The sequence below is a fragment of the Pinus tabuliformis genome, chromosome 3_2 (assembly GCF_031772625.1).
Source record: "Pinus tabuliformis cultivar Carrire ecotype Pingquan chromosome 3_2, CPIR1, whole genome shotgun sequence".
NCBI classification, from domain to species: Eukaryota; Viridiplantae; Streptophyta; class Pinopsida; order Pinales; family Pinaceae; genus Pinus; species Pinus tabuliformis.
In genome coordinates, this window is record NC_142302.1 from 282231944 (window position 1) to 282246092 (window position 14149).

Below are 14149 nucleotides of genomic sequence, written 5' to 3' on the forward strand. Positions count from 1 at the left end.
TATGCAATACCAGCATTTCTTAATATCAAGCATTATGTCCTTTGCATTATGGATGGCATTAATGATACCAGACTTTAACTTTCTGAGTATTGAATGTGCCTTTGGCAACATTAAATCATTCTAGAGCAACGTTATAATATGCACTCAATGTGTTCAATGCATTCAAATCTTATATTCTAGCGTTAAATAACTAATACGCTATCGCATTTGAGTTTTTGGGAACAATGTATTACAACATTTATTGTGTTATATAATGAGGTGACATAGTGGAAAATGCACTGGGATCGGTAATTATTTATATAATTGGAGCAACACTATGCATTTGGAGCAACACCATGCTTTTTGAAGCATTATGCATATTCTTATTACTAGCATTCAATTATATTCACTTGGTGGGCGACATATTATATTTGACAGCGTTTTGATGGGCATTATACAACGCTGAGTTGATATTAGGGTTTTGTGCCCTAACATAACAATGTTGGATAAATTGAGTTGGACTTCACAAGATTTTAGGTGACAGGTGGACAGTGATTGCCAGGTGATTTCCATGGAGAAAAGTGGACGAAATTGACAGCCAGTACCTCTTCGTGTTCTTGAGTTTCTCTTATTCTTGCTACTCGTCGGTCCCTCTTCTTCACATTCTCGAATCTCTCTTTTTCTTTCTAGCCAGTCCAGACAGCAAAAACGTTTTGGATGTTGATTGTATTAAGCAACATGTCAGTGATTGGACATGAAATTCAAATTTCTATTGTTACCATTCTCAGTTAATGAGGTCAGACACAACATTCCATTGTGATTGAAGGATCAACATTACATTGAATGCTAGTGAGTGATTCTCAAAGAATACCCATATATTATGTGGTTATTAGTGTGCCGCCATGAATCCGTGCATTACTTCTCTACAACATGTCAACGATCTTCAACATTTGGTTTTTGAGGATTAATATCTCCGAGTATTATGTGCATAGAAGATGTAGTTTGAAGAGGTGCTTTCAATGCATTAACTAGGACTGAGCATAGGTATCCAGCGGTGTAGCGTGGAGGATTGTATCACAGAAAAATGAATAAAAGGAACTCTACGATCTTTTCTTTGGTGGATATGCGGGAATTTCGGAAATGTAACTCACTTCTCTATCTGAAATAACTCGGTGTTATCTACATCACTACAGTCAAGAATTGCAACCAACAGAAACAACTATAGATGCTCTCTCGATGGAACTCAAAAATGGATATGAACTATATCATATCTCTAATTACTTGGAGAGACACACATCTAGAATACCATGTGCAGATGATCAAAAATGGATCCTAGAAAACCCTCTAAGTCTTCTAAATATCAAAACTATCGCAAAAGAAGAACTCTTAGAAATGGCAGAATACACTATCAGGAGTGAAAAAACATGAAGAAATAGTAAACAGAGTATCGGAGGTCAAAGAAACGATGCATACGAGCCGTCGGATCTAGCCGATCAACGGTCCAGATCCGATCAACATATCACAATCGGCGGAGGCTATCGGAGGCTACCATAAGAAATATGCGATAGTGATCAGCGCGGGTCAACAAGGACCGTCGATCAAGCGCGCAGATCGACGGCCCAGGTTACCTCGCAATATTGCAATCGGCAGATTACAAAGGAGCGCTTACAAACAGCATGGGGTCTATGCGATATGCGATTGCGATCAATCGCATCGCAATATCGCGTCGGAATATAAATATGACTCGCGATAGCTAGACCCAATGGGGTTATAGATGATATTTAACATATTTTGAGATCTGGAAAACAACATTTTTATGTGTATTTCGCATTTTCGCCAAATAAATGAAATACAAAGGAAATGTGCCCGATGCAATAAAGCCGAACCCGATGGAACTTATAGATGCAAATGTATAACATTTGAAGTCCACCATAAAGCCATTCGATGGTATTTTCAGTGTTTTAATGTATTTTTATAAATACAAAGGAAATGTGAATTGCGCGATATAATGGACCCGAAAGGGTTTTTATATGCAACGAGATGTGCTTTAAGTTTCGTACAAGCGAGATTTTGGGCGGGCCGTAGGCGGTAAGTGGTATTGGCCGAGCTCTGCTCGAGCCCATACACTGCCCGCCACGTGGCTAGGAACCAGAGAGAGAAAACCACCCTTTTCGGGCGGGTAATCTCCGTTTGCGTTAGCCACCCAAAATCAATAATAATCGTTGATCAACAATCACTTGCAATCACACCCAAAGATAGATCCGAAGGGAATATAGGGCAGAATTAATGATTTTTGAAGTCTGATAGACTGCGTTTGGGCAGATTTTCCCATGTTTTAGTGTATTTCTCTGTGTAAACAGAGAATGACTATTCTGAGGATTTCAAAGGCGTCGATGGTCCTTCCGTTATAGAACAAGTGGCCACCATCCCTAAAGGCATTTAGCAATTATTGCTAACACTCAGAGGGGGATTTGAGTAGATAGAGGTCGGGAGCTAGAGAGCCCAGAAGAGGAAACGAAAAGACAGCATTGATTGGCTTAAAAGCCACAGAAGACAGAAGACAAAGACAAGCAGTGCTGAGACAGAGAAAAAACAGAGCCAGAGAAGGAGAGAAAGAGTCTGTGTACTCAGAGAGGCTTGAGGGATTCAAGAAAACTCCTGTTGTTTTGTATCTGTTGTGTTGGGACTCAAATTGAGCTCACATTTTGTAAAACTATGCTCTTGAAGACATAATAGAGAGGTCACCGCTGAAGGCTAGACCAGGAGACATAGCCCAGGAGTTTTGGGTGAACTCCATATTAAACTTGTTGTGTTGTGTGTGTTTGTCTATTATGTTTCTTTAACTTCTTCCTTGTCTATGTTATTCACAATCTTATCGATCCATTTCACTAAGTAATATAGGCAAATCCATGCACATGATTCTGTAATACCTTCAAATTAATCTAAGATCTTCATTTTCAGATCAAGTGGTATCAGAGCTTTAGGTTTGCTAAGGTTAGACAAGCTTGTGTTGGATTGTTGAATGCTAACTAGGTCAAAGCTCAAATTAGGAGAAGGAGAACTGGTTGAGGCTAATCCAGAAATTGGAAGAGTCTATCCTAGGAGGAAAATGGCAGAACAAGTCCCATTGGAATCAGAATCTCAATTCATGGACAGTTTCATGACCATGAGAGCCATGGTAGAAGAGATGTATCGAGAATTCAAGAAGGGTCGAGGTGAAAGCACTTCGACACCCAAACAAGATAAAGGAGCAAAGGAACCTTCTCTAGATGCCCCAGAGGGCAAAGGGAAAGGGGAAAAGCATCCTCCATCATCTCCTCCACCATCACCTCCATCATCCTCATCTCCTAGCCCTAAAAAGAAAAAGAAGAAAACATCTTTGATTAAATTAGATTTAAAGTTTGATTTCCCAATCTATGATGGAGAATTAAATCCAGAAAATCTAGATAACTGGATTAGACAGATTGATGTATATTGCAGGGTGAAGAACATCAATTCAGAAAGGAGAAAGATTCAGTTGGCTAGCCTTTGCCTTGGAGGAACTGCCCTAGTGTGGTGGGAAGGCAGGACACAAGTTGATTTGAAGAAGCAAGGTAAAAGTCTTTCTACCTGGAATGAATTTGTTTCTGCCATTAAAAAACAATTCTATCCACTAGCTTATATGCAGCAAGCAATGATGAGTTGGCAAACTCTTCGCCAATTAAAGGGCCAAAGTGTACAAAGCTATACCCAGGAATTTAGAAAAAGAGCTTTAACTCTAGGCATTTCTCTAGACTCACCTGAAACTTTGCTGAAGTATATAGGTGGTCTACATAGCTATTTGAGGCACACCATTCTCATGTTTAACCCCACTAGCCTAGATGATGTATCAGTTCAGGCTACACATCTAGAGGCTAGAGGAAAGAATGTGAACCCAGAGCTTGGGGGATCATCAAAACCCTCTGCAGGCAAGAACAAGGAAAAGAAGAAGCAAAAATGGAAGGAGCGGAAGACAAACACTCTAAAGAAAGACAAACCTTCATGCACTCACTGCAAGAAGGATGAACACGATGATGAACACTGTTGGTCTTTGCATCTGGAGCTGAAACCCAAAAATTTCGGTGGTAAGAAGAAGAAGACTGCTGCTGCTATTCAGAAAGACTTGGAGTCAGACTCAGGTGATGAAACAATAGTCACAACTATAGGTATAAAAGGTAAAAAAATTGAAGCATCTACAAATAATTCTACTCAATCTATTGATAATGAAGATAATGAGAGGAAAAGACATGAGCTTTTTCATATTAGTGTTACTTCTAAGCACCAAAAGATTGATACATTATTTGATAGTTGTTCACAAGTAAACTTGATTTCTGAAACAATTGTAAAGAAGTTGGGCTTACTAACAACACCTCACAAGAAGCCATATCCATTAGGTTGGGTATGTGATAAAGCAAAACTACAAGTGACTAGACAATGTAAAATTAGGTTTGTTATTGGGTCAACATTTGTAGATGAGGTTGAGTTAGATATAGTTCCCTTGGATATATGTGGTATTGTTTTAGGAAGTCCTTGCTTGTATGATAGAAAATCCATTTTCTATAGAGCTGAAAATAAGTATCAACTCACTAAAGATGGAATATAATACATTGTAAGAGCTCACAAACTCAAAAATAACTACACTCTGATAAACTTAGGGCAGATGAAAATAATTGTAAATTCATGCAAGCAATTTTTACTAATGGTTGTAAAGGAAAAGAACCCTGATAAAACCAATGTATTTGAAGGTTGTGATGCTAAACAGAAAGCTGATTTAGAAAAAGTTGTTTCGGAATATGATATCCTATTTCAAGAACCTAAAGGTTTGCCACCCAAAAGGGAAATAGTACATGATATACATTTGCAGCAAGATGCTCCATTTTCCTAACATCGGAATGTACATGTTATCCGCTTTAGAGAATGCAGAGATCAAGAAGCAGGTACAGGAGCTTCTCGATAAAGGGTTCATAAGACCAAGCACATCACCATGTGGATCTCCAATCGTATTGGTGAGAAAGAAAAATGGTTCGTGGAGGATGTGCATTTATTACAGAGCACTGAATAAAATAACGATCAAGAATCGTTATCCTCTTCCTCGCATTGATGATCTATTAGATCAGTTGAAAGAAGTAGTTTACTTTTCCAAGTTAGACTTGCGTAGTGGCTACCATCAGGATAGAGTTGCAGAACAAGATGCATGGAAGACTGCTTTCAAAACAAAGCAAGGGCTGTATGAATGGTTGGTTATGCCTTTTGGCTTAACTAATGTTCCTGCCACTTTCATGAGAGTTATGAATGATGTACTCCGACCTTTTATTGATTATTTTCTAATTGTGTATTTAGATGACATTCTTGTTTTCAGTAAAACGTGGGAAGAACATTTGAAGCATGTAAAGCAGACTTTAGATGTTTTGAAAAGAGAAAATCTCTATGTGAAGTTATCAAAATGTGAATTTGGCAAAACATATTTAAATTATTTGGGTCATATTGTAGGGGGTGGTGAATTGAAGATATATCCCTCTAAGGTTGAAGTCATTGTGAATTGGCCTAAACCCAAATCTGCTACAGAAGTTAGGAGCTTCCTAGGAGTAGCACAATATTGGAGGAATTTTATTGCTAAATTTTCCTTGATTGCAACTCACTTACATGCTTTAACAGGATTGAACAAGGTGTTTCAGTGGGGACGCAAATAGCAGAAACCCTTCGACACCTTGAAAGAAAAAATTAGTACAGCACCAGTACTAGCACTGCCAGATCTTCAACGACCATTTGAGATTGAAATAGATGCCAGTGACTATGCCATGGGAGCAGTGTTTATGCAACATGGTAAACCCATATGCTATCATTCTGAGACATTTACTTCTGTAGTAGTTAATTATCCCACATATGATAAATAATTGTATGCATTAGTACAGAGTGAAAAAGTGGAAACATTACTTAATGGGCAAAGAAACAATCATTCATACAGATCATCAACCACTTCAATATTTTCACTCACAAACTAAATTGCAACAATCAAGACACTATAGGTGGATGGGTTTCTACAGCAGTTTCATCTTGTCATCAGATATAAGAAGGGCATACACAATAAGGTTGCAGATATGTTATCCAGACCAATCATAAATGCATCTACTATACTTAAGCATAACTTAGTAATGCATGAATGCTACATTGAACAATATGCTCAAGATATAGATTTTAAAGATGTATATGAAACTTTAAGTCATGGGAAACAAGTAGAAGAATTGGATTATCATGTTAAGGACCAACTCTTATATCATTTGGGAAAGTTATGCATTCCTCAAACTGAAAGAGTTAACATAATCCAAGAAGCACATACTTTTCTAATATCAGGTCATCTTGGTGTAAGTAAAACAGTTGCAAAGGTTCTGTTATTGGCCAAGAATGCATGAAACAGTTTCTAGATATATTAAAGGGTGTACCATGTGTGCTAAAAGCAAGCCCAACAATAGAAATTTAGGCTTGTACACTCCACTTCCAGTTCATTCTCGTCCTTGGGAAAGTGTTTCCATGGACTTTGTTGGTGGATTGCCAAAATCTAGAAAAGGTCATGATTATTTATATGTTATAGTGGATAGGTTCAGCGAAATGTGTATTTTAATACCTTGTAACAAGAAGATTACAGCTGAACAAACAGTAAAGTTGTTCTTTCAGCATGTATGGGTTCATTTTGGGTTACCCACTTCTATTGTATCTAATCGAGATTCCCGATTTGTTGGGAAGTTTTGGTCAAGTCTATGGGAGTTGATGGACACCAGATTGAAGAAGAGCATAGCATTTCATCCACAAACAGATGGCCAAACAGAGGTGGTCAACAGGACAGTGATCCAGTTTCTCAGGGGCTATTGCAGCAAGCATCCCAAGCTTTGGGATGAACATTTGTGTTATGTGCAACATGCTTACAACCGTGCCAAGCACTCTTCTACATAGAGATCTCCTTTTGAGACTTGTTTTGGTTTTACACCAAAGCCTCCCTTGGATTTTGTCTTTAGTAAAGACATAGCAGTTGATGGAAACAGTGATGTGGAAAAAGAAACCAGGTTAATTGAACAGATCCAAGAAATTCACCAGGCAGTGCAAGAACAGCTGGAACAGAGCCAAGCCAAGTACAAGGCAAGGCATGACAAGCATCGAATTGAGCATAGCTTCCAAGTTGGTGATCAAGTCTGGCTGTACATCAGCAAAGACAGAATGCAAGGTGAAGGTAAGAAGCTTAAGCCAATAAGGTATGGACCTTTCAAGATACTTGAGAAAATTGGTGAGAACGTTTTTCGCCTTGATTTGCCAGCTTACATGCACATTTATTCAGTAGTTAATGCAGAGAACTTGAGACTATTTGAACCTTCATTGATTGAAGATCCCGAAGAGCAAAGTTAGTTTCCTTCTATTGATGATCTATTGCCTGAACATCTCAATGAGTTGCAGGAAGATACAGTTCTGGACAGGAAGGTGAGAACTACACGTAGAGGGGATGTTGAGTACCTCAGAATCAGACTCAAAGGTTCAAAACCAAGCAGTGCATGATGGATAGAAATTGGACAAGTGAGGAAGTTGTATCCTCACTTGATCGATGCTTAAAAACCAACTTTTGGTGCTCCAAAAGCTTTTTCAATGGGAAGGCGTGATCCAAAATGGATCCTAGAAAACCCTCTAAGTCTTCTAAATTTCAAAACTATCGCAAAAGAAGAACTCTTAGAAATGGCAGATTACACTATCGAGAGTGAAAAAACATGAAGAAATAGTGGAAAAATAGAGTATCGGAGGTCAAAGAAATGAGGCACAGGAATCGTCGGATCTAGCCGATCAACGGTCCAGATCCGATCGGCATATCGCAATCAGCGGAGGCTATCAGAGGCTATTAGAGGCTACCATATGAAATATGTGATAGTGATCAGAGTCGGTCAACAAGGACCGTCGATCAAGCGCGCAGATCGATGGCCCAGGTTAACTCGCAATATCGCAATTGGCAGATTACAAAGGAGTGCTTACAAACGGCTCGGGGTCTATGCGATATGCGATTCCGATCAATCACATCGCAATATTGCGTCGGAATAATACAATGGAGCAGGGCCGATATAAATATGACTCGTGATAGCCGGAACCGATGGGGTTATAGATGATATTTAACATATTTTGAGATCTGGAAAACGACATTTTTCTGTCTTTCGCATTTTCGCCAAATAAATGAAATAAAAAGGAAATGTGCCCGCTGCGATAAAAACGGACCCGATGGAACTTATAGATGCAAATGTATAACATTTGAAGTCTGCCATAAATCCATTTGATGGTATTTTCAGTGTTTTAATGTATTTTTACAAATACAAAGGAAATGTGAATTGGGCGATATAACAGACCCGAAAGGGTTTTTATACACAGCGAGATGTGTTTTAAGTTCTGTAACAAGCGGGATTTCGGGCGGGCCGTAGGCGGTAAGTGGTATTGGCCAGGCTCTACCCGAGCCCATAAATTGGCCACCACATGGCTAGGCACCGGAGAGAGAAAACCACCCTTTTCGGGCAGGTAATCTCTGTGCGCGTTAGCCACCCGAAATCAATAATAACCATTGATCAACAATCACTTGCGATCGCGCCCAAAGATGGATCCAAAGGGAATATAGGGTAAAATTAATGATTTTTGAAGTCCAATAGACTACGTTTGGGTGGATTTTCTCGTGTTTTAGTGTATTTCTCTATGTAAACAGAGAATGACTATTCTGAGGATTTCAAAGGTGCTGATGGTCCTTCCATTACAGAATAGGTGGCCACCATCCCTGAAGGCATTTAGCAATGGTTGATAATGCTCATAGGGGGATTTGAGTGGATAGAGGCTAGGAGCTAGAGCCCGGAAAAGGAAATGAACAGACAACGTCGATTGGCTTAAAAGCCATAGAAGACAGAAGACAGAGACAAGCAGTGCTGAGACAGAGAGAAAACAGAGCCAGAGAAGGAGAGAAAGAGTCTGTGTACTCAGAGAGGCTTGAGGGATTCAAGAAAACTCCTGTTATTTTGTATCTGTTGTGTTGGGACTCAAATTGAGCTCACATTTTGTAAAACTCTACTCTTGAAGACAGAATAGAGAGGTCACCACTGAAGGCTGGACCAGGAGACATAGCCCAGGAGTTTTGGGTGAACTCCATATTAAACTTGTTGTGTTATGTGTGTTTGTCTATTATGTTTCTTTAACTGCTTCCTTGTCTATGTTATTCACAATCTTATCAATCCATTGCACTAAGTAATATAGGCAAATCAATGCACATGAGTCTGTAATAACTTCAAAGTAATCTAAGATCTTCATTTTCAGATCAGCAGACTAGCATAAAATAAAGCTACATGTAAACTATTTATGTATCTTCCTTCTTGCATCATCACATGAAATCATCCTCGATTTCTTCAGCGGATTTCCTACCAGATGCAATATCCATGTCAGAAGTCATTTTTTCTGCAACCATAAAACCTTTATAACTTCTTATTTCTACTTTCCTCTCTTTCTCAAGGCGCTCGAGTTCCTCAAGTCGTTTATTTTCCCTCCCTTGAGCTTTTATTTGTGCTCTCTCTACAGCATTTATAACTTCTCACTCAGCTTTCAAATCAGGTTTCCGCTCAACTTTTGTTATGTTCAATCTATTCACAATTTCGATGGTTCACTTCTCTACTCGTATAGTTCAAACAAGCTTGGGGTTATGGAAGCCAACTTTCCCAACATCCATAGAAGAAGTCTTCTTAAACTTGACCAAGGGGTCTTTCTTATAGAGTTTTTTTCCTTGAATAGAGTGCGCCTTCACTAGCTGTGCACAATCATCCAAGACTGGTTGAATAATATAATTTATTTTCTGACCCTTATGCATTCTCAAATAAAAGTGTGTTGAGGATAACTTATCCACGTGAAATGAGATATCCTCAGGAATACTATATCAAATGAGTTCTTCATTTTCGAACTTATCAATGCCCATGTAGATGGTGTAATCACCAGCCTCTAGCATGGCCTTGGAATAGAGTACCATCTTGTCTGCCGAAAGCGCAACCTTGAAGGTCCTACTCGAAACCTTTTTGGCACACCATCCTTAACAATTCACAGAAGTATAGACCCTTTCTGAAGGATCATGTCTTGCGTGAAGTTCTAAAGATATGATTGCAAATTGCTTCACATTCACATCTATGACATTCTTTTATATCTTTCACTCTGAGGATAAGGCACAACGATGTGAGATAACTAATTCAGAGCAGCTTGGGACACGAATCTGAAGCTAGTTCAAGATTATTTAAACATGGTTACATCCTTTTGAATACAAGATCTCGAGTGAAAAGGTTGAAGTATCCATATTTGTGACCATAAAGTTAGAAGTTTTTTTTTACAGTAAGGGCACCGATTGAAAACATTCACACTCTAATCAGAGCATCAAAGGTATGAGTTAATTGAAGATAACTTTCTGACTAGTATGCAAGAAGCAACATGATAGACTGGTTGCAGATCTGAAAGATACATCAGCAATTCTGAGATGAGGAACACAGTTTGTAGTTGGAAAATCTTTGTACATCTAGAACATTTAGCAGTGAAGAAACTTCATTTGCTCCTGGGATGTTGGGTTGTGCTGAGTAGTGTTGGTGTGTTGAGCTTGCTTGTTGCTTGAATCTAGAATTGATCAGTGCTAGGGTTTCACAGAGATGAGTAGTGAAGTTGTTAGGGTTTTCTATTGGTATACATACTAAGCAGAAATAATAGAGATTTGATGAAGCTTGGATTTTGGTATTTGTATTGATTTGAATCTTGCAAAGGAATGGTTGGTCTATTGATATGTAGAGAGAGCATGATTTATTGAGAAACAAAGTTGGATTATTAAGCTGGTATATTCACCTATTTTGGAATTGAGTCTTTTGCTAAGTATCTGAACCCTGTCTTATGACTGTCCTATATGGTATCTAACCTTTTCCATGTTGACTACTATGAATTCTTTTACCAGATAGACTATTATCCTTAATATAATAGATGACAATGATTCATGAGATTGGAACACATGAGAATGAATGAGCAGTAGCAGAAGAGAAGAAGAGTGAAAAGAAGAAGCAGTTCAGCTGAAAACTTGACAGTAGAATTGGATATGAGATAACTAGCATTTGTGCCTTGAGAAATTTTTGTTCCTTTGAATGTTGCAGCTTGAAAAAGAACATGTTGTAGCACGTTGAGGTAGGAGCCTCCTGTGGGTTGTAGCCTGCTAGAAAACTTATGGGAGTTGGAGGTTCCTTTGAGGTAGGAGCCTACAAAAATCTGATGTAAAAAGGAGTAGCAACTTGCCTTCACATCACTTTCAGCCTAAAGTTCGTGGTTTTCTCCCTTCGGGGTTTCCACTTATATCTGGTGTATTCATGAGTTTAATTCTTTCATGTTGTGTGAATGCTTTGAATTCTTGGTAAACAAATCTGCAAACCTCTCTCCTTGAAATCTACAAAAGGAATTCAATAACTACTGAGCACAAACATAAATCATTAATTGCATAAAAATAAAATTAAGTTGATAGCAAAAACAAAGAGTTTAAATTACTGATTCAGCCCCCCTCTTAGTAATTTCCCATCTTAAATATCAAACTATGCCATACTTCTGGATGAGACTCCTATATGAAACCGTGTGGGGTCTAATTGGGAATTTATATCGGGGATCTCCTCTGTATGTTGGTGGGATCCAACACCGTCAACATTCTGGCGCTAGAAGGAGGGTTGCTAACTATTTATGGCTGATAACTTACCTCACCCCAACAACGAAGAATCTGTGCAAGGAAGTAATGGTTTGATTTCAACTCCAACTCTCATCCCTAAGGTTGGGGAGTATTCTCATCTTGGTTTGAAACAAACTTTTGAAGTTACTTACGAAACTCCAGACACTCTACCAATTACGCGTTAGTTTGCAAGAACTCTTGGATTACTTCTCGTTGCTCATAATCTTCCTCATAATCCAAGAAAGAAAGAAACAACTCGTACTAGTGTATTGAACTTATCGATCGAAGATTTGGTTATCACCACCCTTAAAGAATTAGCAAAATTGACATAAGAGATGGTCCAATAAGGGGAACTTCCACCTATTGAGGAAGCTCTAGAAGGTGACAAGGGAAATTTTAATTTTTCATATGAAGAACAGCCTAGATATGAAGAACAACCTCGTTATATCAAAGATTTGAATGATGAATGAGAAGAATCTTTCGATTCAAAAAGAGACGGGGAAGGAGGAGAAGACATGGCTGATAAGGATATTGGATGGTCCAAGGCCACTTTCTCTTCTAGATAATATCCATCGCATGCGTAAACATACGAAAAATTTGCTATCCAAGTTTTATCCTGACAAGAACAAAAAAGTTGAAGATCATATTGGTGACTTCTACATGCACTCAGAAACACTTGATGTATGCTTTGATGACATTGCTTGTAGACTTTTTACATACACTCTAGAAGATAGATACCCTGTATGGTATCATAATATTCCAACTAATTAAATTCACAATTTAAGGGAGTTTAAGAGGTTGTTTTTAGGGAAGTTTGTGGATAATAAAAATCTTTCCATGTTGTTAAAAGAAATCGGGAACCTCAAGAAGGGGGACAAAGAGAAGCTGTAGGATTTTAATCAAATATTTACTTGTATATTGAATAAGTTCGCTGCATATGTGCAACCACATGATACCATCACTAAAGACTATTACACAACTTCCTTGTCTATAAAAATTTCCATATTTTCTAAGAGAGATGCAAAGGATGCATTGGCTTTAAATAATGTAGAAGCCATTGTTTTTTTAGAATGAATTGCATTCCAATGGAGAAATTGAAGATCATGAAGATTCTAAAGACTCCAAAGATGTGGGTGGGAAAACTCAAGACTCTTTAACCAAATCCAAAGAGAGAGATTATTTCGACATGGAAAGTTTGGCCAAATATTTAATGTCACTTACTAATGAAGTATCTGAATTAAAGAGAAAGTCAAGTGATGCATTTGTTAGCAACAAGTCTTCTAAGTCGTTTTTTCTTAAGATAAATAACAATAATCAACTGATTGAATATGCATAGAGCTCAAATTTTTTGTTAAATGTTAAACGTTTATACATGGAAAAATATTGCATCTTCCATCGAGAGAGGAATTCAAAGAAAATATACCCACTGTGGAATCACAACATGAATGTTATGGCAGCTCATATTGTTGATACCTTAGTAGCAGATGAACAGTCTGAGTAGATTGATGAAACAAATGAACCTACCACGATTGAGAAAAGTACAGGTGTTGGAAACTCAGTTAATGCATTTGATATCATACTCAATTTTAATAATAAGAGTGATGAGGAACCACTAGAAAGTGAATATCCTCCTTAGTCCCCAAATGGTTAATATAATTTGAGGAGCAAAGGACAAAATTTTGAGCAAGAGTTGAAGAAGCAACTATTAAGAAGGATCCTCCCACCAAAGAATCATACTCAAAATAAGTTTGGAAGTGCTCCCTCTTCCAAGAACACTTCCACAAACAATAAGAACAAGTCCATCACTTCAGAAGTTTCTAACAAAGCTACACAACCATATACTTCAGCACTACATCTCAGGAATGAAAGTATCGATTATAAGGTCATTGAGGATATGAAGAGAGCTCATGACAACATTTCAATCTTTGAGCTCGCAAAGATAACATGCCAATGTGATTTTATTTTCCAAGCATTCTCATCACAGTCCCCATCAAGTGACAAAGTTTCTGCTTCTCAAGTTATTTCTAGTAAATCTCTTAGTGTTCTCAAATCGATGGTTAGTGTTGTAAATTTAAATACTAACACTCTTCCCCCCCTTTTCCATTTGAAATATTTAACTATAATGTCCATAATTGTTTGGTATATTTAGGTGAATTCACAAATGTAATGCATTTATCTGTTTCCAAGAAAAATCATTCCAAATGGTATAAAACCGATGCATGAACCATACAACTATATAGATCATTTTTCTAGGAAATTAGTGAACTCAACAATGTTATTTGTCATCAAACCATAGAGTACAACAATGCATTAACATTGTTATAGTGCACATTCCCGAAGCCTATGGTTTACTTTTGAGTAGAGGTTGGTCCTCTAAGCTACAAGGATATTTCTTAACAAAGCGGAAGAAATAACCAAATTCAAGAA

The 14149-nt window shown here is 38.0% G+C and overlaps 1 pseudogene; it reads right to left on the reverse strand.

Moving 5' to 3' along the window:
- Nucleotides 1–9379: 9379 nt before the first annotated feature.
- On the reverse strand, nt 9380–10015 carry LOC149180726 (uncharacterized; annotated as a pseudogene).
- Nucleotides 10016–14149: the final 4134 nt, after the last annotated feature.